This window comes from Chlorocebus sabaeus, chromosome 25, assembly GCF_047675955.1.
Source record: "Chlorocebus sabaeus isolate Y175 chromosome 25, mChlSab1.0.hap1, whole genome shotgun sequence".
NCBI lineage: Eukaryota > Metazoa > Chordata > Mammalia > Primates > Cercopithecidae > Chlorocebus > Chlorocebus sabaeus.
In genome coordinates, this window is record NC_132928.1 from 49,995,611 (window position 1) to 50,021,975 (window position 26,365).

The 26,365-nt window shown below is 46.7% G+C and overlaps 1 protein-coding gene across 14 annotated transcripts in view; it reads right to left on the minus strand.

Annotated features, from left to right (window-relative positions):
• The window catches only part of LOC103231034 (protein FAM163A), a 71,113-nt gene that overhangs the window by 11,321 nt on the left and 33,427 nt on the right, over window positions 1-26,365 (minus strand). For 3 of the 14 annotated variants that reach the window (XM_037985882.2, XM_037985881.2, XM_073011730.1), the window contains 2 exons: window positions 1,893-2,074; window positions 417-447 (listed from right to left, as the gene is read on the minus strand). The exons of 2 other annotated variants lie outside the window; for them this stretch is intronic. The gene's annotated coding sequence lies outside the window, so the exon portion shown is untranslated. Of the gene's footprint in view, window positions 1-303; window positions 448-1,892; window positions 15,429-26,365 lie in introns of those variants that run through there. 9 more of the 14 variants (XM_037985883.2, XM_037985886.2, XM_037985888.2 and 6 more) reach the window with 5 other exon arrangements.

Here is a 26,365-nt window from a genome sequence, read left to right on the forward strand (position 1 = left end):
GTGAGAGGCGTTGCTGAGCTATGTATCCCAAGGGAGGAGGGCTCTGGGGCTGGCTGTCTTGAGTCAATATTGTGTAAATGTCAACAGGGAGAAGACCTCCACTGAAGAGGCTGTGGGCGGCCTCCAGATGCCCAGAGGCTGAGCAAAGGGTTGCAAGAGACTCCTGGGACAGAGATGCAGTGCTTGAATGGGTGAAGGGAACTTCAGGAGAGAGGGGTCCAGTCCAGCAGGGAACCCCAGGAGAGCCCACAAAAACATTTTCAAAAGCAAGAGCCAGTTTTAAGTTTCTCCAAGCTCTCTAACCAGTAAGAACCCCGAATTTCAATCCTGGCAAGTGGTAAAACAGCAGCTCCTGGGTGGTGGTAGGGAAGAGAGAACAGGGCGATGTAGACAGCAGAGGGACGTGTGGGGCCCACCTCAGGTGCTTCCAGCTTGAGCAGAGCGAAACTGGAAGAAAGGAGAAAAACACTGCAGTCAGAATAAGAGTGTTTCATTACTCATGATTATTATGCATTCTTTTTTTTTTTTTTTTTTTTTTGTGAGATGGAGTTTCACTCTGTCACCCAGGCTGGAGTGAAGTGGCACAATCTCAGCTCACTGCAACCTCCGCCCCCTGGGTTAACGCGATTCTCCTGCCTCGGCCTCTCAAGTAGCTGGGATTACAGGTGCCCACCACCACCCCCGGCTAATTTTTGTATTTGTAGTAGAAATGGGGTTTCACCATGTTGTCCAGGCTGGTCTCAAACTCCTGACATCAGGTGATCCACCTGCCTCGGCCTCCTAAAGTGCTGGGATTACAGGCATGAGCCACCACGCCCGGCCTCTGATGCATGCTAACGTCTGAGTGGACTATCTATAACTTACAGTAACTACAAGGCTATCACCGAAGACTGGATGAAAAAGCAATGGGATTGGACCAAGTTTTTTTTTTCTAGGGGCAGGGGAAGATTTCTCCCACTGAATACATTTTACAGGGACATTTGAAGAAAAAAAATTAAAGTTGCTTTTTGAGCATAAATCATGCAACGTGTTTGTTACTTACAGAAAAATGATCCATGGAAATGTAAGGACTCCAGTGTCTTTTAAAGAAACTTTTATTTTAGGTTTGGGGGTACAAGTGCAGGTTTGTCACACAGGTAAACTCATGTCATGGGGGTTTGTTGTACAGATTATTTCATCACCCAGGTATTAAGTCTAGTGCTCAACAGTTATTTTTTCTGCTCCCTCCCTCATCTTACCCTTCACCCTTAAGTAGGCCCCAGTATGTATTGTTCCCTCTGTGTTCTGGGGTCTCATCATTTAGCTCCCCCTTATACGTGAGAACATGTGGTCTTTGGCTTTCTGTTCCTGTGTTAGTTTGCTAAGAATAATGGCCTCCAGCTTCATCCATGTTCCCGCAAAAGACATGAGCTTGTTCTTCTTTATGGCTGCATAGTATTCCATGGTGTATATGTACCACATTTTCTGTAGTCTGTCACTGATGAGCATTTAGGTTGATTCCATGGCTTTGCTATTGTGAACAGTGCTGCAATGAATATTTGTGTGCATGTGTCTTTACAATAGAATGATTTACAATATCTTTATTTTCTAGATGATGAAACCAAGTTCAGACAGGACAACTGACTTGTTTAACACACACAGCAAGGCAAAGATGACACTGTAGAGGTCCCAGGCCAGGGCCCTTCCATTTGATGTTGTCTCTCCTTCCAGAAGATCTGCACTTATTCCATCAGGAGCTAGGGTGTCCCCTGAAGTGGAGTTGATGGTAACTCTGGCTTGACAGTAACAATTACCTGAGCCACGTATTAAAAAATGGAGACTCCAGAGTTACTGAAGCAGCATCTACAGGGTGGGGCCGGGGAATCTATATTCTTAGCAGGTTTGAGCCTTACCATCTGGCCTTTTGGAAAATGATGCAAGAAGAAACTTCTCTGGGAGGATTTCAGTCTGGAGGCAGTAGGGGAGGGGAGTGATCTTGCAGAGTCTGTGGCATCATCTGGTGCCCATGACAAGAGTGGCTCTGGGTTCTGTGTCCTGAAGGCAAGCAGGCCAGGGGGCAGGAGGAGGGGGAAGCCTAAGAAGAACCAAAGGCATGTGGCATTAGCCTGGGTGGGGATGGAGCCAATAAAGTGGTCAGATGGGGGGCCTGGCTGGGCTCGGTGGCTCACACCTGTAATCCTAGCACTTTGGGAGGCCGAGGCAGGTGGATCACGAGGTCAGGAGTTCGAGACCAACCTGGACAACATGGTGAAACCCTGTCTCTATTAAAAATACAAAAGTTAGCTGGGTGTGGTGACACGTGCCTGTAATCCCAGCTACTTGGGAGGTTGAGGCAGGAGAATTGCTTGAACCCGGGAGGTGGAGGCTGCAGTGAGCTGAGATTGCACCATTGCACTCCAGCCTGGATGAATGCTGGCAGGAAATGCCAGCTGCGGCTGGCACCAGCACATGTAATTAACCATCGACTGCCCCCTGCTCCTTGCTCAGCCCCCTGAGGAGCACAGGTTAATTGAGTGGGGCCTAAGCACTGGCTGATCTCAATTTCTCTGATGCAATTAAGCCTTCTCCACTCATTTATTAACTCATGAAATTGACACAGCAGGTTAGCAGCCCCAGAGAAGAGGAAGCTTTTTTTCCTTGTTACCTGTCTTCCTGTCCTGCAATCCTCAGGCAAGTCTGGAAGAAGGAAACGGGGAAGGGGTTCCCTTTACTTTGATTGTACGTATGCCGATTACAAAGTCTTGACCCCCAGGATGAGGGTTTGAAGAACTAGTGACCACATGGGTTCTCTTACCCTAGATGGGTAACTACAGCAGCAAAGAGATGTGCACTCTTTGAGAAGGGGTCTCTCTGGGAGACACAGGACTCTTGCAAATCATCAAGAAAAGACCTCCAAGAATCCCAGTGTAACAGTAGGCAATGGACAAGTGGTTTACCCTAAAGGCTCCCAAGGAAATGAAGAGATGCACAAACTCATTAGTATTTCAAGAAATACAAGCTGAAGCCACAATGGGCTATCACTTTTTACCTTTGGATTGGCAAAAGTCAGGAGCAGGATAATGCCGAGCACTGATGCAGACGTAGGTATACAGGAACACTGGTGGTGGGCATAGCTGGGGCAGCCACTGAGGGAGTGACCCGGTACCACTTAGTCATAGCAAGTACACATATGGCCCATGAAATAGCAGTTCTGCTCCTGGTTCGATGTCCCTGAAATTTCTTAACACAGCCATAAGGGGTCATATGTGAAGATGTTTATTACCATGCTGGGCTGTTTATGATGGCGGGGACTTGGAGGCAACCTCAGTGATCATCACTGAGGAGCAGACCCGAAAACTCAGGTAGATGCTATCACAGAGGATATGCACCTGCTGAAAGCAGAGGACCAGATGTGGCACTGCAACACACAGCAGCGAGGAGAAAGCTTAGCACAGTGGTAAGAGAAACAACAAAACAAAACCAAACCACCAAGCATGAGAGGCATAAGAATTCTGCTCGCATGGATTTAAACTACAAGCATACAGATCCACAATCCACATGTTCGAGAACACATACCAAAAAATGAATACACATCATGGCTGCCTATGGAAGAAGGTAAATGAAAGTGAGAGTGAGAAACATAAATAAGATGTGACAGATCTTGCACAGACCAATGATCATGATACTGTGCTATGATCTGAAGAACACCGTTAACTTAGTCTTCTGCATCTGAAGTCCAACTCAAACAAAAAGAGAAAAGAAAGGAGGCTTTCCCTTTCCCCAGGGAGCCTTTCAGGATTGACTAAATGCTGCACATTTTTGTTTGGTCTTCCTGAGGCCTATTTGTCCTCCAGTATTGGCGTTTATTGATACACGGGTATCTTGTGGGTATATTTTGCTTTCTTCTTTACAGTCTAGACCATTTTGGGGCACGGACTTGGAATCACGTGTCTTTGTTAAGCTCCACTCCAGCCGCCTGCCTGGTATCTGCACATTCTGAATGCTGGAATGACCAGGTCTAAGGGGGAAGTTGCTTTGCACAGAGTGCTGTCCCCACACAGAGCCCTCCATCCTGCTGTGCTCTGCTGTGCACAGTGGAAAGAGCACTAGGCCAGGAGTTCCAAGATTTGGGTTTAAACCCTATTTTCTGCATTCATTACCTGGGTGACTTTGGACAATTAATGATCTCCTTGAGGCTCATCTGTAAAACGGAGATAAATAATACACCTTTCTCTACGGGGTGAGGATTACCTGGAAAATGGGGGGGACGGTGATCTTTAAAATCACACTGCCTTCTAAAAAGGGCTGACGTTGTCCCAAGAGCCTCAGGGTCCCTGCAGTTAGCCCTCCAAGCTGCTCACGGCAGAGGCGTCTCCACGCTCACTCGTCCCTGGGTGAGTCTGGCTGTGCTGAGGTTTGGGAGTGGACCTGGGAGAGCTGTGTGGGTGTTGGGTGACCAGCAGATCAGGGAGGGTGGGGTGAGGAAGAGAGATGAGCCCTGAAAAGCAGCTGAGGCTGGGGGATTCCGCTGCGTCTCCTGGCCAGTTAAAACTCCCAGCAGTCAGCCTCTGCAGAAGGCTTCCAGGAACTGGGAGGTGTCTTATTGAATTCCAGGTTTTTGTGGTGGTGTCTCCTCAATGTGAGTGATATTTTTCTTCTCTGTGGCAATCCAGTGAAGGGGCTGAGTGCCTATCTGGGTGCATATACAAAGCCCACAGAAGACACTCACAGCGAGAAGAATTCAGTGGAGGGAGGAGTTTGGAGCCAGAGGTGACCATGAGAACAGCACCTCGCAGAATAGAGTTTAGGTTTCCGCTGAGCCCTATTATGGGGGTTTGAGCAAGTCGTATCTAGATCCTGCGGAACATGTGACCCCAGCTCATATTTGAGTTATGCCTGAGGTAATGCGTGTGAAAATGAGTTTATTATTCCTCTTCTCTTCCATTCCATCCTTGATGAGCTGCTCAGAACAGAACATGACCCGCAGGCTCCTGATCATGACCTTGACTGGACCTTGTCTGGCTGGGCCTTTGTCTCAGCATCCTTGTGGAAACTCTGTTATTCCCCTCATTTACCCTTCGTCTACTACTTACTGAGCACTAAGGAAAGTGCCTGGCATGGAGCCCGGCCCCAGGGACACAAGATGAGAGGCAGAGTGCCCCCGAGGAGCTCACAGGAGGGGACACGGACAGAAAACATGGCCTGTCCTCTGGTTTCAGGACCTCCAGTGTCCAGTCCACCTGTGGAAGGCCTGGGGGTGACTCTGCAATCTCTGTCAGACCACCACGGTCTGACATGGCTTGGAGCGCACAGACGCCCCAGAGTAGGCACACCCATCAGGCTTGTTCAGTGCTTGGGGTTACAAATAAATATTTGCTGCAGATAAACAGAGGTGCCCTGCTCCTCCCAGCCAAGGGCTGCCTCATAGGTGCTGCCTGCATCCTGGATGCCTGTCAAGGGCAAGGCTGAGCACACCCCTTCCCTGATTGGGGTAACACAAAACAGGCTGCTCTGCATGTTTCTTCAGCAAAAACTGTGCTGATCACGGAAGAAGAGTGGGCACAGGTGTGGGACCCCTGCACTGGCAGAGCCTGAGAACCTGGCTGTGGGCCCCTCGGGCTGGGGAGGGGCTGTGACTTTGGTCTGAAGCCCCACAGCACACTGTTTCGTGTCTGCCTTACTCACCAGTGAATCTTTAGCCCTAGAACATAGGAGATGCTCAATATGTATCTGTCTAATGCAGAAACTAGCATCTAGAGCATGCCATGTTTATTGGAAGTCTTCCTTGTCACCATCCGCCACACTGCCCATGTGTCTCTGCCGCAGAGTGTCACACAGCACCTCAAGCTCCACCTGCCCCAGCTCCCAGCCTTTTCTGATCCTTCCAGGCCTCTCTTCCTGAGAACCTCAGTTTTGCCTATAGTCCATGTGACATAATTGGGACTTAGTTATGTGTCATTTTACATGAGTGTGGACAATTTTATGCAGATAACGCTAGTCTCTGGAGCTCTTGAGGTTCTGATCACAGGTCTGTCTGCTCCGCTTTGGAGAGGCCGGTGCTGAGGCCAGTAAACCTGTTAAGGGTTTGGTTCATGTTGGAATTGGTTTTGTTTCAGTTTCTGCCTCTTATAACAATGTTCACTGACAGTTTACAGAGTTTTCCTGTGTTTCATCTTGTTCATAGTCTCCTAGGCATGGCAGATTTTGATTTCTCTTACTTTACAGAAAATATTAAGTTTAGGAAGGCCAAGTGATTTGGCCACAGTCACATGACTATTTCCGGGACACCCTGCTGCCACTCTTCTTCCACGACCAGAGTAGTTCCTGCTATGCATGGAACATGCCGAGTGGCCCATCTCCGTGCCACCCTGGCTCTTCTAACTCCAGAGTCTAACTCTTCCCCGGCCTACCACAGCAGCCTGAATCCCTAGCCATTCGCAGGAGGCATGGGGACACCATGGCCTAGCCTAGGGCCATGGGATAGGGCTTCACATTTCACAAGTCTGTTGTGTTGCACTTTATGACTTGGATTTCTCCCTGTCTGTCCTTGATTGTTTAGAGGGTGTTCTGAGATTCCCTACGCAGCAGGCCTGCAGCTCAGTGACGGCGAAACAGACTTGCTAGGAAAGGCAGAGACATCCAGAGAGCTTGTTTCACTTCTTCAGCAAGACATCAGCAGACTGGAAGAAATCCAGTAAGAACACAGGCCACTGAAGGGACAGAGAGCTTGATTTCTGAGGCAGAAGGAGATAAGGGGAGGGGCACTGTGTTAGGCTGACAAGAGGGCCAGAGGGAGCTGACTGTGAAGACTGGCCACGGAGCCCAGAGTCCTCACACTCAGGGTGGCAGGACGCGGGAGGCTTGCAAAGGAGTTTCCAAAAGGGACAGGATGGAACTAGGTTGATTAAATTATACCAAAGAAACTTTAGACCAAGTCCAAGATGAATCTCACAGAAGGATATACACAAGTGCAACAGGGACATTTGGAAGCTGTGTCTACCCACATCGTGCTGGGAGGCTTGGGGAACATTTTTGAGCCGCTCTCCTCTCCTTTCCTCCATCCCAGAGGGCCTGGCCTATTTATCCCGTCGGATCTGACTGGGCCAGGCTAAGGCTTGTCCAGAGTCGGACAAGGCAGCTTCTGGGTTAGGAGGCCTTAAAAAACGTGTCAGGATTAATCCAAAATCCTCAACCACATGAGAAATATTCTAAGATGGGCAAAAGTGCCCCAAGGAGGACTGTGAAAAGGCCAGGGGCAGGTGAAAAGGTGAAAGCGGCAGCAGGCCTGCTGAGTGTGCGCGAGGTGGCAGGGCTGCACTGAAGCCTCCGGAGGGGCCGTCCAGAGGAAGCTCCTGAAACAAGAGTGAGACACCAGGGGAACCTTATGGCGCAAGCCCCATGTGAGACACAGTGGAGCCTGCAAAGGAAGGATCCCACTGGATCAGAACAAAACGATGTCCTCAGCCACATGGACGGGAACTTCCACCCTCACTTGGAGAGCTGGAATGGGACATTCACATCTAAACACATGCCTTGTATTCTTTTTTTTTTGAGACGGAGTCTGTCCCAGGCTGGAGTGCAGTGGCGTGATCTCAGCTCACTGCAACCTCCACTTCTCGGGCTCAAGCAATTCTCGTATATCAGCCACCTGAGTAGCTGGGATTACAGGTACCCGCCACCACGCCTGGCTAATTTTTGTATTTTTAGTAGAGATGGGGTTTCGCCATGTTGGCCAGGCTGGTTTTCAAACTCCTGAGCTCAGGCAATCTGCCCATCTCGGCCTCTCAAAGTGCTGCGATTACAGGTGTGAGTCACTGCGCCCGGCTATGCCTTTTATTCTTAATAGTTAGACACACACATGCTTAGGTCAACTGCACATCAACACATACAGTTCCTATTCCACATACGGGTTTAGTAATTCTCAACTCATTCTTTGGGTATCTTTGTCAAGGTCCAAGTAAAACTACTAGAAATTGGCCTAGTTGACTATTAGAATCAGTATTCTGAGACAGCAAAACAAAGGAAACAGCATCTGCATCCCAACAAACCTCTGTTTAGATTTTATTTTTTAATTGACAGATAAAAATTATATATAAAGATGATGTACAACATGATGTTTTAATATATGTACACATTGTGGAATGGCTAAATCAAGCTAGTTATATGCATGACCTCACATACTTTGTCTTTTTAAGGTGAGAACACTTAAAATGTACTCTCTTGGCAATTTTCAAGTATATATTGCTGGGAACTATAGTCCGCAGGCTGCAGAACAGATCTCTTGAACTTATACCTCTTGTCTTGACAAATCTTATTTCCTTTTTTTTTTGAGACAAAGTTTCGCTCTTGTTGCCCAGGCTGGAGTGCAGTGGCGCAATCTTGGCTCACTGCAACCTCTGCCTCCCAGGTTCAAGCGATTCTCCTGCCTTAGCCTCCCAAGTAGCTGGGATTACAAGCATGTGCCACCACACCCGGCTAATTTTTTGTATTTTTAGTAGAAACGGGGTTTCACCATGTTGGCCAGGCTGGTCTTGAACTCCTGACTTCAAGGGATCTGCCCGCCTTGGCCTCCCAAAGTACTGGGATCACAGGTGTGAGCCACCACACCCGGCTGACAAATCTTATTTCTATCTGAGAAACATACTCTGACTTCTCTGCAGGGGGCAGTCCTGCGATGGCTCTGAGAGCTGAAATCATGATCACTTTGCACCCTGTAGCTGGTGTGAGGCAGGATGTGCTGATTCTAAACTGCAGCTTCTCACTCTTCCCCAGAAGTGGAGGTGAAAGTGGGCAGGAGCCCCCGTGTCATACACAGGCCTGTGAGCTAAAGGGGTGAGAACTGCATGTGGTAGCTAACCCATGGGGGAAGACTCAGAACGGATGGTCCAGGTAAGCCTGCAGTCCTAGAGAACAGGTTAGGAAGGTTAGCAAGAGGGCAACTTCACAAGTCCTTTATGTAACAGAAAAACATAGTAGGTTAAGATACAGTGTCTATAGCCTTTCCCCTCTTCTGCCTTCTGCTAAACGCTGTCTACCAGCTCATCTTGTGGGCTGTGCAGACTTGGGGTAAAAGGTAAGTTGGGAGGTACCATGCTGTTTGGGTTTATATGTTACAAAGGTCAGAGTAGCCAACCTGGATGTACTTAGACAATGAGAGAAGAGGGGGAGAGATCAAAGAGCCAGCATGAGAGGCACACGCCTCTTCAGGATGTTTCTCACACGAGAAACATCCTGAAGGGCCTGCAGGGAGGAGGAGACTTCAGGGGCAGCGGCCATCTGTGCGAGATACAGGGAGAGATGGAGATGGGGAAAGAGATTTTTTAAAGTTTTAAAAATATGTTATGAATGAAATTCCTCCCTTTGGAATTTTCCTCAAATATTCAATAAACATTTTAATTGCTTTCAAACTATGTTTTGGACATCAGATTTGAGTCTCTTTGAATGTGACACCTTGAAGAGATGGAGCCCACAGGGCAACATTTTTTTTCTTTTGCGGGTTGTAATTATAAATGAGAATGACTTGTCCAAAGAAAGTAGGAATTCAGTTGGAATTATCAGTAACTCTCAGAGATAGAAAGATGCCAATTTGGGTAAAGTTGAGAAGAAATAGATTAGCATTGATGTACATCCCAAATCTTGAGAGTGTGCGTGTGTGTGTGTGTGTGCGCGTGCGCTATTGAATGTCTCTCTGGAGAAGGGGCGCATAGCTTTTGTCAGATATCAGAGAGTTCTGTGACTGCAGAAAAGTCAAGGGCAACAGAATAAGATGATGAATAGAAGGGAAGTAACAAAGGAAGGGGGTGGCTAAGGAGACAACAGTTGTAAAATAATAATAATAATAGAGAAAGACTCCTGTCATAGGATCTATAGGCAGAGAAAGGAAGAATAATTAAATTTAAATCAGTTATGAATGGCCAATGCAGGAAGTCACTTCCATAAAACCAAGCCAAACTTGGGGAGAGGGGTTAGAAAAAGACAAAAGGAGATGGCGATTTGGTGGGAAACATGAATGATAAACACTCTTCAGAATGTTCCTATTTGGTGGCCTCTCTGGAACCAGCTGCTGTTGAGCCTGATTTAGCCTGTGGTCAAGGCCATAGCACTAGCACTGTTGCTGGGACTGTGTCTTAGCCCATTTTCTGCTGCTATAACAGCATATAACAGATGACATCATTTATGTAGAACAGAAGCTTATTTGGCTCATGGTTCTGAAGATTGGGGAATCCAAGAGCATGGCACCAGCATCTGGTGGGGGTTATCTGATGGCAGAAGGTGAGTGAGCAAGGGAGTGTGGGAGACCAAGTGAAAATGCAGGCCAATTTATCCTTTTATCAGGAGCCCATTCTCACTATAACAATATGAATCCCTTTACAAAGGCAGAGCCCTTATAGCCTAATGGCCTCTTAAAGACCCTGCCTCTTAAAACTGATACAATGGCAATTAAAATTCCAACACATGAACTTTTGGGGGACACATTCAGGCCACAGCTGAGTGTAAACTGGCAGAGGTGATCTGAGGGCAATTTGATAGTATGTATCAGAATCAGAAAGATACCTCCACTTTGCCTCAGCCTCCTGAGTAGCTGGGATTACAGGCATGAGCTACCATGCCCAGCTGTTTCATAATGATGTTTCATAAGTTCCTTTTTGTCCTCTTTAGGAATCCTCTTTCGATTAATCCTTGCTTTTCAGTAATTCTAGTCACTCTGATGGTCCTCTCCCATCCCCCTTCTTACCACCTTGCCAAGAGTTTGTCACGTGCATACTTCTGGGGTTGCTGCTGGCAGGTGGTGGTGCTTAGAGTTCGGTGGCAAGTACGTAGGAAGAAGCCCAGGCCTTGGAGTTGGGAGGCCAAATCATGGCTCAGTGGGACTTTGGATAAGTCACTCAGCCTCTTCGAATTTCCATTTCCTTATCTTCATGCCCTTCCTCCCTTGCACTGTTACACTATTGCATAAATGCCTCCCCTTCAGCATTTCCTCATGACCCAGGGTTCACTCCCATGTAATATCTGTCTGAGTGCCTCAACAGATGTAAACTCCTCTTATGCAGGGACCCAGCTCCTTTATCTCTGTATCTCCTAGAGCATCTAGCAAAGTACTACAAACACAGTGGATACTCACATTTGTTAAACCAAAGCAAGACATTAAAAAGCACAACATAAGCCCTCACTAAAGCAGAGGATTACTGTCTTTTTAAAATTATTGTTGTTATAATGGTTTTTGGTTTGCCTAGTTTCATGTTATCAGAATTTCTCAAAGTGTGTCTATGCACTGTGTGCCACAGAAATGCCAGGATGCTAGTTTAAAATCCAGATTCCAGGGAATACCTGTGGGTGCATCCTGGTAATGTGCATTTTAAGTAGGGTGATTATTCCATTTATTGCCTAACTGGGACACTTGAGTGAATGGGGGTACTATTAATAGTTATGCTGGGACAACTGGCATAAACCAGGACAGTCACACTCATTTCAAGCATTTCTTTGGACACTCAAGTGTGAGAACTGCTCCCCAGTGCTCTAATCTTTTGGTGGTAAGAACCAGTTGTCTTCTCCCCTTTAACTCCTTAAACTATGCAGCAAAGACAGGCCCCTGAATTGATGGGCTAGGCAGGCAGCTACCGTGCTGCCATTAGGCTGAGCAGGAGCACAGGGTGGCCAGGAGTGTGAGTAAGGGCAGCCGCTTCCCTGTGCAGGTCCTGGCCTGCATTGTCCTCCCGCTACCTTGGAAGACGCTGGCTGTGGCCACTGTGAACGAAACTGTAAGGGACTGGTGCTCATGTCTTCTCCAGCTGTTCTTCAAGGGCCAGGCCCTCTTCACTCACAGATGAGACTTTAAGGGAACAGCAATAACACAAATAATGCCCTGTACTTAAGTGAGGGAGAATACCTGTAAGTGAGAGAGCCCCGGGCCGACAATAGCCACCCAGCATGTGGGGGCACTGTGCACCCGGGCCAAATGCCCACTGCATCGCTGAAGACAGCAACAGGGCCTCCAGATCCTGTGGCAGGGCTGTTGTTTCCTTTCAAGAGAACTTGCCTTCTGTTCATTTTGCTTTTCCTTTTAATTCACAATCATGGAAAAGCACCCAGTTCTATCAAAGCCAATTCTAAGACTTTTGAACCAAAGCTAGCTATGACATTCACCTGAAATGTGAGTTCTAGACCTATCTCACCAGGATCCCTTGAGCTTTAATAAGACACCCTCTAGAGATGGGGTTTCATTGTCCCCTAATAGCATTAAGCCAATGGTCCATGGAATCCCTGCGTGAGCATGTATGCTTTTCTCATTTCTGTGCTTCACGCTTTCACCACACACATACTTTTCCCATGAGACAAGCCCATATGTCACTAGGTAGATAGATGATGAACCTTCTGATTTGCAGTAAAACTCATAGACTCTTGGAATTTTGGAAAGTATAACCTGCTTTCAAATAAGATTTTAATTACGCTCTGGCTAAAGAACTGGTTGTGGTGACATGTGTGACATATGTAGACATACGAGTCCTGCCACTGGGATACCTAGAGAAGGGACCATGTCCAGAGAGGGCCTGGGGACACTCACAGCCACGCAGGTGAGCAATGGTTGAAGAAACTGGGGATGTTGAGCCTGCCTAAGAGAAATTGTCAGGGAAAGGATGGGGGGATAGGCGATGATATCTTTGTCAGATATCTAAAGACCTATCACTGGAAGGAAAGATTCGTTTTATTTTGTACCTCTGTTCCATAAAACTACATGATTCCATGCTTTTTTATTTTTCATGATATTCTCTTCCCCACTAATCCCTCTCAAATGCTACTTTCTTATGCACCCTTTCTGGGACAGAGCCAGCTGTCCCCTCCTTCAGGATGCCAGCACCTGTCACACTGTATTTTTTATATATATATATTTATTTATTAATATTATGTGTCTCATCCACTAGAGTATGGGTCCCTTGAGTGCAGGAGCTGGGCACACTTTTCTATCTCAGCACCAAATACAATGGAGCCCTTTCATGCATGTTTCCAGAATGAATGAATGAAGAAATGACTTTTTGGTAGGGGCGTTTTAGTATGAGCCCTGTGAGGTGATGGAGATCATCAGCTCCATTTTATTGATAGGTAACTAACGGAGGCACACAGAGAAGAGGTGACTTGTCTAAGGTAGCACAACTAGTAAGTGGAGGCACAGAGACTAGTTCTCAGGTCTTCCTATGTAAAACTCCAGCCTTTCTGCCATGAGAACAAGTGTGAACGTAACTAGGTAATATTAATAATCAAGTCACTACTTACTGGCACTAATTACATCCCTCGTCACAGAGAATGGACCTTCTGTTTAAGATATCGAGATCAAAGTCCAGGAGCAGTGGTTCATGCCTATAATCCCACCACTTTGGGAGGCTAAGCGGGGGTGGATTTCTTGAGCACAGGAGTTTGAGATCAGCCTGGTCAACCTAACGAGACCCAGTCTCCACACACACACACACACACACACACACACACACACACACCAGATATGGTGGCAGATGTCTGTAGTCCCAGCTGTTCAGGAGGCTGAGACAAGAGATTGCTTGAGCCCAGAAGTCTGAGGCTGCAGTGATCCATGATCTCGCCACTGCACTCTAGCTGAGGCAACAGAGGTGGGGAATTATTGCTTCCATTTTACAGATGAAGAAACTGAAGATCAGAGAAACTGAGAAACTTGCTCAAGGTCACACATCTAGTAAGTGGCAGAGTCAGGATTTGGAGCCTGGTCTCCATGAGTCAAAGTTCATTTATCTCTATACTCCCTTGCCTGGCAGAGTGAGTCTTCAACTTATTACTACTAAATGCTGTTTCTGGAACAGGAAGACATCGGAATAAAGGTCTGCTGCTAGCAGTGAGAAAACTGCAGAGATGAATGAGCTAGTACTTCAGGAGGCAGTCCGACCATACAATCATAATTGGAAGTGATTAAGCATTTTGTGGAACTGCAAGCTTGGCCAGGTGGTTGGAATGAATGACTTTTACGGTTCCTTTAACTCAAGATCTTGCTATCCTCACATTTGTAGGGGTGAGGGCAAAAAGATAAATGGAGGCCACAGATGATACGTCCAAATATTTAAAAGTTTAAAATCCAGCTAGCAACTGTTAAATGAAAAAATGTTCTATCCTCAAACACCTGGAAAATCAGTTCCGTGCTGAAATGTGGTGGCATGGGAAGAGCGGACTTAGTTGCTAGCCTGCAGCCTGTTCCCCTTCTCTTTCCACCCTAGACTGTATCCCTTAGGAGCCCCATGTACATGGAGTGTGAACACCCCAGCCCTAATGTCCAGGTTCCATCCCCTGTCCCCAAAGAACTGCCTCCTAGCCATGCTGCAGACACAGGGTATGCACACCCTTGGAAGGAGAGAGCAGGGGGAAGAGGCCTGCATGGGCCTGGGAAGCAGCTTCAGGTTGCTGGGACAGCACGAGGATATGGTCTAGCAGGGAGGGAACAGGCTTACCCTCCATGGAGAAGGTGGTATGGCCTGAGGAGGGCCAGCAGAGCGATGTCTCGTGTCTGGGTCTGAGGGCAGTGTTACTGCTGACAATGAAGTCTCCTAACGTTAGGTTCCTTGGGTCTTTCCTTTCTCTTGGCTGTTTATATTATCTTGAGATAATATATTATCTGAGATTAAGACTAACAGCCTCTGTCTGGCACAAAGACATCTAGGCTGGATGATTCTGAGCTGGGCTTTAGGGGAGCTTTGCTGGGCTGTTAGACTTTGGGTACAGTGGGCCTAAAAGGGACTATTGCTGGAGAAACGCAGGCAAAATAAGTGATGGGAGCTCTAGTTCGTTTCCTTTCGTGTTCTATTCTTTTCTCCCTGGTTGACTGCCTATCCATCATCCCTTACTTAGGAATATTCTGGGTTTTGGAGGAATTTCCCTCTTTTATCCCACAACTTCCTTCTACTTAGTCTCTTCTGTGTCCTCATTCTCTAATGTTCTGAAGGCCACTATATTCCCAGGTCTGTCCAGAGCCTGAGTTGGAGCTGCCTTCTCCCACCCTGACAGTGGACCTTTTGTGGAGCGAGTATCTTCAACAGAAAATCCTAATCTCAGTGAGTGCTGACTGCCATCCATCCAGATCAGTGGAAGGGTGAGTTTGGTCTCTTAGGGGAGACAAAAGCTCTAGAGGCTAGGTCCGCCTCACTCGCCAAACCAACTACCTCACCCTTTACCCAGCTTGTATCTGCAGGTGGGTTGGAGGGGCTGCTCAGTGCTGAGTTATAAGTGTGAATTCTAGAGACTGTCAGCCAGACCTGGGTTGGAATACTGGCTCACCTTCTTATGAGCTGTGTAAACTGGGCAAATCTCATCACCACTTGGGGCCTCAGTTTCCCATCTCCAAAATCTATAATATAGGGAGACTAGTAAATACATCCTAGGGCCATTAGGAGACTTAATGAGAAAGTTGACAAAAAACCTCTTAGTTTTGCAGTGGCAAGCACATAACAGCGGCTCAAAAAAAAAAAAAAATCAACTGTTATTAATACTTCCCACTCCTGTTGATAGTATCCCTCCAGTCTCTAGGCTTGGAGCCATGGCATTATCTTGGACACTGCTTTCTGTACCTACTGCTACCACCTGGGTTGAGGGTCATATTTCAAACAGTCCCTTTCCTACCAATCTCTTCTCCTTTCCATCTTTTCTGTATGTTGCTATATTCACTTTCCTAAATCATTCTTTGGTCATGTCCTTTCCCTCTTCTAAAACATTCTGCCCACTACATAAAACAGCCTCAACTGTTCAGCCCTCCTAAATGTAGCCCTAGTCCTATTCTTCTGCCATTATTTCCCAGGACCCAAAATGTGGTTGCTTTATTTGTGGATTTTAGTAGATATCTTGGGTTCCAAATTCAGTTTGTTTCATTCTTTTAGTTGTGTAACCCTGGACAGGGCTTTAACTGCCTTTGAGTGCCTGTGTTCTCATCCTGGGGGTAGTAATATTACTCAATTAGAATGACTTTGCCTTCCTCCCAGACCAGTTTCCATGTGATAGCACCCTACCAATGTTTAATCTTTCACCATTGCAGCTCATGCCCAGGACATTCTTCGCCCTTCTCTTTTAAGGGATGTCTCAAGATCTACATCCTCCTGGTTGGATGATAGGAGCCAAGATTCAATGATGTTCTGAAATAAGGAAAACAAGGGGAAGGAAGAGTGGTGGTAGAAGAGGAGGAAAAATAAGAATCTGATCCCTGTTGGGCGCGGTGGCTCACGCCTGTAATCACAGCACTTTGGGAGGCCAAGGTGGGTGGATCCCCTGAGGTCAGGAGTTCAAGACCAGCCTGGTCAACAAGGTGAAACCCCATCTCTACTAAAAATACAAAAATTAGCTAGGTGTGGTGGTGGGTGCCTGCAATCCCAGCTACTTTGGAGGCTGAGGCAGGAGCTGAGATAGCACCACTGCACTGCAGCCTGGGTGACAGAGTGAGACCCCATCTCAATTAAAAAAAAAAAATCTAATCTCCTCTCTGCTCTCCTGGGAATACATGAAGATTTTGAGATTAAGTAACCACAAATTTTACTTATTTCAAATTGTGTTTTTAATGGCTGACCAGAGTGATCTTCGGGTCACAGAAGAGAGTCTGGTGGCAGACATGCCCACTAGGAGGCCTGCTCCATATCAGCATAGGCTGGAGGGTGGAGGCTGACATGTGCTAAATGAAGAGGCTGTTTAAGGGAGCATTGGAGGGTAAGCAAGGGCTCAGTCCTGGGCACAGCACCACAGTGGACGTAGACAGTGGCAATTCTCTGTGCCAGGTAAACACCCCACCTGGTAAGTGAGGCAGGCTGGAGGGTTGGGCCTTGCACTGAAAGGTAGTCACAGCCAGGGTGCCTTGTTTGCAGACTTCTTGAGCCCCTTTTTGTGACATCTCTCCTCTGCAAAGCTGCAACCCTGCTTTTCTATATTCCCGCATAATGCCATACCAGCTATATAACATGCATCACATCATTCAATGTTGCAAGTTCCCCGGGATATAGATATTATTTTCCCTCTTTTGGAGACAGTAAAACTGAGGCTCAGAAATTTAAATTACTTGTCCAAACCCATGCCACTGGTAAGAGGCAGGTCTAGGATCTGCAAACCCGAAAGCTCCACTCCACATTGAGTTTATCTGGACTCAGCCCGTTAGTGATCTGCACCAGCTCTCACAGGCTTTGGCATGTAAAAGAAAGCAGCAGGGCCAGTGGAAGAGCAGGTCTTGTTCAGAGCAGGCTTTCCCTGTGAGCTTCAGGGCAAGGAATCTTCCCTGGGAGGAAGTAAATGGGCTCCAGATGGTTAACAAATGCAGTCTTGGAGTAACAGTTTTATGTCAAACCAGAGGAATATCGTTTGGATTTACCAAAGCTACGAACAGGTGAGTGGGTGGTGGGAAAGAGAGAGGATTATTCAGTTTCAAAATGATTTTCCTTGGCTGGAGAAGAATTCTCTTGGCTTGATTGGAGACTAGAGGAGCAGGGAAATAGATGCAGAAGGAAAGTGAAGTCAAACCTGCCACTGATTACACATTGTGAGAAGTGATTAGGTGGTGGTTGACAAAATTACCTTTATAGAGAAAAGCCTGAAAAACACATCACTTGTATTTGCATAGCATTTCACACCTTACAAAGCCCATATATTAACTTGTTGTCTCCTAGAATCTCTGAGCTGGAGGGTACCTGGACCAGCAGTTTCCAAGCTTGGTTGACATCTGGGTCATCTGGGGAGCTTTGTAATGATCCCCAGATATCACCAGACCCAGGGAATCAAGAGTCTCTATGGATGGCAGGCTGGGGGGTTAAATGTGCCCCTGGGGCTTCCCATGGTGATCTGGATTTGGGCATTGCCAATCTCCATCAGGACAACTGCCACCGCCTCTGACCTGGACCCTGCAGTGGGCTCTTCACTGAACTCCAGTCCTCCCATATCCAGGCCCTTCTCCATTCTGCCACCAGACAGAAGTTCCCTAAAACACATGGAGTCAGGTCCCACCCCTGCTCCCAGATAGGAGAAAGCCTGGCACTTTGGGGGAGCTGTAGAGCGGTGTGTCTAGACCTCATGCTCGGACCCCGGCTACTCCTCATGCAAGGCTCCTCCTCTGTGAAATGTTTCCTGATTCCACCCCTGCCTGTGGAGCAGGTGCTGTGGCTCTTCTATTATTATAGCAATGCTCTGAGGGTCATGTCATTATTTGATTACAGAACCATTTATCTGCACAAAACTGTGGGTGAGGGAATCTTCGGGGCAGGGGCTATGCCTTGTTCATTTCTGTATCCCTGGAGCACATGGTAGGAGCTCTATGAACACTGGCTGAATGAACACACGCATGCTGACACCTTGAGCTATCATTGATGTGCATTTTAGATCAAGAAGGTCTCAGGAATAGATGTGTTTAGGGTGAGCTCTCCTTGCTCAAAGGCCTAATAGCCCAGCTAAATAGCTTACTCTATTTACTACAAATTAAGAGGAGCCTCGGGCTAAAGAGATTGCTTAGGAACTAGAAGGCTCTGCTTTGGGTTTGATACCACTTGTTCCATGACCACTTAATGTTTTTGAAATAATCTCATTTCAAACATTATTAATAATACTGCTTTGTATGTTAAAGGATGTCACGGTTTGCTAATGGACTTTAATTCATCCTCCACATCTCTGATGGGTAGGAAGGTCTCCCTCCCTTTTGCTGGCAGCAGGCCTGATGCAACCAGGGTGCAGGCAGAGCTGGTGGCAAGGTGCCAGCGGAGAACTCTGGCACCCTGCTTTGTCAGCCAGCTCATTCCACTGCCAGACCCTCGGGAAAGGGCCTTGGCTCCTGGGTCCTGAAACTCAAATACTTAAGGACGAGGACAAAGGCCTTGGGCTGAGACATGCCAGGGGCTAGACAGGTTATAGGTCACTTTGGAAATGCTCAGGATTTGAGGCCTGAGGTCTGAATTTAAATCCTGGTTTTCCTTGAGACTTTGAGAAAGTTATTCGGTGTCTCTGAACCTTGATACTTTCATTTGTTAATGGGTGTAATACTTGTGTCTTCCTTACTGGGTTGTCTTGAGGATTAAATGGCACAATGATGTCAGAGGGCTTAGCAGGTGGCTAAGTGACCCCCCCAACCCACACACACACACACATGTGGCTGGTTATTACCCCTTGAGGCTGAGCCCTAGGGAACCCTCTTCGCAGCTGGGCAGAGGGCTTTGGTGGGGAAGCAGAAGAGCCCACTCTGCTCCTAGGTCCATAACCTGGGTTCGTTTTACTTTGTGCGTGGCACTCAGGCCTGCAGCCCAGATTGGTGGCTGGCCCCGAGTCTTTTTTTCGGGTTGAATAGGACATACAACTTATGCCTGGCTCTGAATCTACCCTGGGGAGACCTGAGACCCTGGTGCGTCACAGCTGCTGTCCTGAGGGTGAGGGAGCTCAGGAGAGCCTAGCCAAGGCTGGTGGGAAGGAGCGTGCACTCCAGGTTAGGGCCTGTGTGGCCCTGGGAGCCTTTTGTGATGTGTTAGTAGGTACTCAGTGGCTATTTGGATTAAAACAACATAACGTCGTTTTAACAACTTGGTCAAGATTAAAAAGTATCAATTACTAGCCCATTTTTGGCACAGGAGTGGGGAAACGGTCACCAGCATACACTAGTAGAACCTCCCTAGAAGGCGATTTGGCAACATACACCAGTCTTAAAGATCAAGGGCTCAGCAATTCCACTTCAAGCATTTCCCCGAAGGAAATAATTATGGTTACGTGAAGATGTCAACTCAATGATGTTCACTGCAGCATTATATACGAAGGGAAATCTGTCAGCAATCAAATTCCTTAACAACGGGGGAAGTTAAATAAACTATGGCACATGTAGAATACCATGGAAAAATAATATTATCAAATATTGCTGAGCAAGCAGGCTACAAAACAGTATTAGTAAATGACACTCTTTAAATATGCTTCTGTAAAGCAAAACAAATATGTGTACATATAGCCTATTAAAAAGCCTAGAATAATATATCCTAAAATGCTAACCATTTTTTTAAGGGGTGGAATTAGGGGTTATTTCTCCATTGTTTTTCAGTGTTTTAAAGGTTTTACCTGAACTCATACACCATTTATACATTGTGAAGAGATCATTTTTATGACCCCTCTCCACTCCCCCAAAACAAAAACAAACCGAAGCCAAACCTGGAGTGTGGGCTGGGCCGCCGGAGGCTCAGAATCCCCGGCTACCCCCGAGAGAGCAGGCTGCAGAACGAAAACCCAGGGAATGCCCTTTTGATCTCCGTCTTCATGTTCTCTCATTTTATCAAAGAAAACCTCAGCTGGAAGACGTGGGTCTTCAGGAGAGAATGTGCTTCAGAGACTTCCACTCACAGTTTAGAAATGCCTGTATTTATAGCTTGTGCAGTGACCTTTCTCGTCGACCACAATTTATGGTTTCTTAATTGGTTTTCTGGAAACAAGCAGTGGTAACTTATATACTAGGCAAGGGAGGAGCAAATCTAATCAGTTGCCAGGGTGAGGGTTGGGTGGGGGATGGAGTGGGGGTGGGAGTTGTGGACCAGGGTGGGGGATGGAGTGGGGGGTGGGAGTCGTGGACCAGGGTGGGGGATGGAGTGGGGGGTGGGAGTCGTGGACCAGGGTGGGGGATGGAGTGGGGGTGGGAGTCGTGGACCAGGGGAGGCTGGATGTGTTCTCTTCACAACAGCCTTCCTAACACACTGAATTACTGCGCCTTTAATTGAGCTGGTGAATCACAGTGAGATGCTGGAGAAGCTGGGCTCTAAATGAATAATCTCTTGATGTTCTATATTTATTTGTCCTCCCACAGTGACGTCCATGGCCAAATTCTAAGGTTGGGCAGCTTTTCTTTGACATTTGGGACTACCTGCCGGGTATCCAGGCAACAGAAGAGTCCAGTTAACCCAAGAGAATTGAAGGGACAGAGATGAGGAGGATTAAAGTCCCTTGTTAAGTCAGTGAAATAAAGTCATCACAAGGAAAGCGACCGGAAGGAATACCCCACACCCCCAGCATCTAGATTTTATACACTGCGACATGTCACAATACTAGGCTATCCTCTACCTAAAAGAAATGAGATGAGTATGCTTTGTCTTTTCGGGGCATATAATAGGAATTCAGCAAATGTTAGTCTATTTTTCCTTCTAATTTTGTGTTTCATGTGCGCAGGTTTTGTGCTTTCTCAAGATAAGCCCTTCAAGGGAAGATGCTATACTGTTTTCTCTGGGTCTGTTATGTAGGTATATAGGGCAATGCTGGACCAAGCAGGAAGGGACTATTGAAGGTTACACTGGAGACATACCTGCCACGTGCCAGGCACTGCGTTAACTGTGAATTTAGTTCACCCTCACAACAGATTCTGTAATGCAGAACTGTCTTTATTTTCAGAGGATACAACAGGTTCAGAGAGATTAACTTGTCTAGTAAGTGACTTGTCTCCAACATCCAGTAAGTGACAGAGCTGGTGTGTGAACTTATGCAGCGTGGCTCTGCATCGTAAACTCTTACCTCCTCCACCACTGATCTCAAAGAGGAGGCAGGTTTGGCTAAAGGCTGGGGCAGGGGCAAGTTGAGCTGTGGCCAGGTTATTCCTGGTGAAGGCATGAGGTTCTGGAAGGCCCAAGATGGTGGGTGGAGGGCAGGCTTGTTACCAATTATACCCAACCCTGAATTGCACCCTAGCCTTCCAGGAAGCCTCCCCCTGGTCTAGTCACAACAGACCACAGCCAGCCTATGCAGAAGGATCAGACTCTTGATGGCCTCAGAGGTGGCAGGAATCTCACCTGTATCTCTCTCCCTCGGGACTTAAGCAAATTCCTGAGCCAGATAGGTATAATCGGGAAAATGTTCCTTATAGCCAACTAGCATATCGCATCAGGAAATACAATTTATTTTAGTTTCTTTTTTTTTTTTTTTCATTACTCTATTGTATAAAATTTGGGAAGTATAAAAAAAGTGCAAAGTGTGTGGCAGTCCTACATAGTGGCTGATGGTTCATAGACAGGATCAGATTCTGGATTTGCTACTTAATATCTATATAGCCATGGGTCAACTTTTAAACCTTTCCATACCTCACTTTTCTTATATACTAGGTAAGATTATCTTTTCCTATTCTACTATTTCAACAGGATGTCATAGGGCAGGAAAAATAAAAAAAGGTGTTGATCAGCTATTTTAAATTAGAATACTTTTTAATGCACTTTTAGACAATAAACATTGCCATACTATTTTCCCAAAGGGTTTTACAAAATTTCACTGCCACCTAGCAACATAGGAGTTGTACCACAATCTTATCCACATAAGGTCAATGTTAGGATGGGTCATTAAACCCAATAAACATTAGTTATTAACAGTAATCAACTCACTTTCCAGAAGCAGCAACAGTTAAGTCTTTCCCCATGTTTCTACTCAGTCTTTTCCAGATATTTTATTCTTCAGATAGTTAAGACTATGCTGTCTGTACAGTTTGGCATTCTGCTTTTTAAATGAATGAATGGCTTTTTCTTTTCTTTTTGTTTTTGAGACAGTTTCACTCTTGCTGCCCAGGCTGGAGTGCAATGGCATGATCTCGGCTCGCTGCAACCTCCACCTCTGGGTTCAAGCAATTCTTCTGCCTCAGCCTCCCAAGTAGCTGGGATTACAGGCATGCACCACCATGCCAGGCTAATTTTGTATATGAATGAATGAATGGCTTTCAAACCATCCAAGTGGTTTGGGATACAAGTTGCTGGAAATGCACAGGCCCAGGACAGAAGGGCCAACTGTTAGCACAGTTTGAAGAAACAGCACCAGCTAGGGGTGGGAGGTCTGGATTGCAATGCTGACATTGCCTCTAAGGGTTGGATATTCTCAGACAAGTTTTCTCAACTTCTCTAGGAAACAGTTGCCTCCTCTGTAACATGAAGGCATGGACTCAGGACATTTAATGATTGCTCTGGCCCTAATGTTCTTTATTTTCAAACCAAGAAGGTGCCTGACAGAGTGGCTTAGAACTTTGGCTTCTAGAAAGGGGAGGAGATGGCAGCAGCTTCAGGGTGCCTGGGAAGGATGATGGGCACAAGAAACTGTCCAGAACCCTGGTCAACGGCCTCTGAGAATTCAGATCCTGCGAGCAAAGCCCACCAGGCCAGCCTTACCAGTACCAGAGGAATCTCCACCCCGTCCTGCTTGCACAAGCTTTCCCACCAAATGAGAAGATGCTCCTGTGCAGCCCGGACCACATCACCAGGCCTCACTGTGTCCCTGCCAACCGGCCCTTCTGGCCCCCTTCACCCCTTCCCTGTCTCTGCCCCCACAGCCTTACATTAGTGTCCGCCTCATCCCCTCTACATTGGTTAATTCAATGAGTCCCAGGTCTGTTAAATTAAGCCCACTGCTGCCCCTGCCAGAATCCTCTAACAGCTCTAATTGGAAAAACAGCCTCAGCCTCTGCCTATCAAAGCTGATTATATCCATGCGCACAGAGGCCTGGTCCTTGTCCGGGATGCTCACTCCACCCGGCCTGTGAGATCATCTCGCCTGTTCCCCAGGGCTGTCTGCCAGGTGCAAAGGAGTCAGCCTGGTAGAGGCGCCTTCTCCACATCAAGGAGCAGCAGCTGGCCTCCCAAGCCAGCTCTGATAGCATAAACAAGTTTGTGCTCATCACAGGGAACTGGAAAACAACTTGTGTTCGAAGCAAGACGTCTTTTTTTTTTTTTTTTTTTTTGGATACGGAGTCTTACTCTGTTGCCCAGGTTAGAGTGCAGCAGCACCATCTTGGCTCACTGCAACCTCTACCTCCTGGGTTCTAAGCGATTCTCCTGCCTCAACCTCCCAAGTAGCTGGGATTACAGGCACCCGCCACCATGCCTGGCTAATTTTTGTACTTTTAGTAGAGATGGGGTTTCACCATGTTGACCAGCCTGGTCTTGAACTCCTGACCTAGTGATCCTCCCGCCTGGGCCTCCCAAAGTGCTGGGATTACAGGCGTGAGCCACCGCACCCGGCCAAGACCTCATTTTCAACTAAGCTGCATTCACCACCCTCATCCCTGCAATCCCAGCAGAATCTCTCACACTGGAGGCAAGGATTTACTCCAAGAAACGGTACACTTGCCCCAGGGAGCCATCCCAAGACAGCATAGTCCAAGCATGTACTAATTCCCAGGTGCCTGCTCATTTGAACCCCTTTCTCGGGGGTCAGAGCAGTCAACCAGCTGAGAACTCTGAGATCAGAGAGAAGTGAAATCATGCCGCCACATAAACCAGTGGGTTTTAAAAATATTTTTTGAGGTAAAATTTATGTAAGATTCACATTGTCACCATCTGAAAGTGTACAATTCAGTAGTTTTTAGGATAACCACCATATTGTTCAACCATCATCACTATCAGATTCCAGAATATTTTCATCACCCTAAAAAGAAACTCCGTTCCTAGTAGGCAGTCATGCGCCATCCTCCTCTCGCATCCAGGTCCTGGCAACCATGAATCTACTTTCACTCTCTGTTAAGCCACTCTTTGTAAAGCCATCGTGTATGCTTGCATTTCTCCCCTCATCTCTATAGTTTTCATAACTGAGTACCACCAGACCTTTGCACGGAGCAACATCAGATGCTTTTACTACTGAGTTCTCAAAACACTTAAATACTGCAGTTTCCTTGGTTCTTGCTGCATATTATAATCGGCAAATGCCCTCTGTCCTGTCAACACCAAAATGTTGAGAATACTCTGGTTCTTTGACGAAAGTCTGGTAATACAGCTCTGGTCTAGCTGATGTAACTGGGTAGCATTCGAAGTTTAGCCAATCTCAAGAACCTTATTTTGTCATGAAGAATGAGGCATTTTAGGCAAACATAAGAAAGCACAAAGACAGTTAATGCAAACTGTCTTGGGGCAGGTACCTGGGTAGGAATCACACAATCTTTAGCAAGTATCAAAATCACCTGGAGGACCTGTTAAAATGTGAACTGCTGGCCCCAGCCCAAGTTTCTGATTCAGCAGGTCTGGGGTGAGTCTTGAGAATGCTCATTTCTAACAAGTTCCCAGGTGATGCTGATGGTGCTCATCTGGGGACCACACTTCGAGAACCACTGGCATAGTTACCATCCCTATACTGACTAATGGTCACAGCAAGGAAGAACCATCCTCCCTAGCTTATGCATTTGGCTTTGTTTCAATTTCACTTCTTTAGGCTAACTGATAAGGTTGAAGTCTTGTCTTGATGATGGTCACTGGCAAATAACACTGCTTGTATTTCTACAAGTACGTTTTATGTTCAAAAATTTCCATTTCACACTTAGGAGCCAAGATCAGCAATTCCTTTATGTGCTTTCAACAGGGTATAATCAAGTAATAAATAATTTCCTTTCTGAATAGAAGTGTGATTGTGAATTATTTTATCCTGTCAGTTATGGTCAATCTTTGAGATCTTTACTCATAACATAAATATACATTTGCATAGTCCTGTGCCTTTTGGCCCGTTATCTAGAGGGCTGTCTCCCTTGAATACGTGTCATAGTATTCACATGAACCTGCCTGGCCCCAACTGCCCATGTCTTGTACTCCAGGGACAGAGCCATGAGTCAGACTTTGGGTCATGGCCAGGCCATTCTTCAGAGCATGCAATCTTTGTGAAAACAACCATTTATAGTTTTATATTATTTTCATATTATCTAACATAAAGCTCAAAACAACCTTCTCACATAAACTGGGCTAGTATTTCAAAGCTATTCAGCACGTACATAAACTGTGGCTCAGTTTACTGAGGTGATTTGCCCAAGGTGTTCCAGTTAGTGGTGAAGCCAGGCCTCTAACCAACATATCCTCCACTTTCTCATTCACATGGATTCCCAGAGTTAAAGCTGCACTGATCTTTATGAATGCCCTGAGACCACCACTTGAAAACAACATAAGTCTGTTTATCTACAGCAAGACAGTAAAAAGCCCAGGTGAGCCGATAAGCAGGAAAGAGGAATGCATATTAACCATTCGGTTTTTAGTCTCAAATGTCTAGAAAGCCAAGACCATGCTCCCTGGAACAACTGTCTTCATTCAACGAAAACATCATCTTGTCACTGCCTGAGCTCTTTCTCCGAGAAACCAGGTCCCACTGGGGCTTTTAAGGCCTTTAGGAGGGAGCAGGTCTCTATGCTGGCCAAGAGTCACCCACAGTCCCAAAATCCCACCGGCTGTCATTAAAGTATCAGGGGCCAGAGAGGCTCTCCAAGGCCTGCTTTAATCACAAACTGAAGCCACGATCCTGACTACTGCAGCCCGCTTCATTCATATCCCCCCGACCCCTGGTCTAGGCTAACGCCTTCTTCATAAAGGCTGAAATCCAATCTATTCCTTCTACTCCTGCTACCAAACACCCTGGTTCAGGGTCTGGTCACCCCTCACAGACTACTGCCAGGATAAAATAGTTT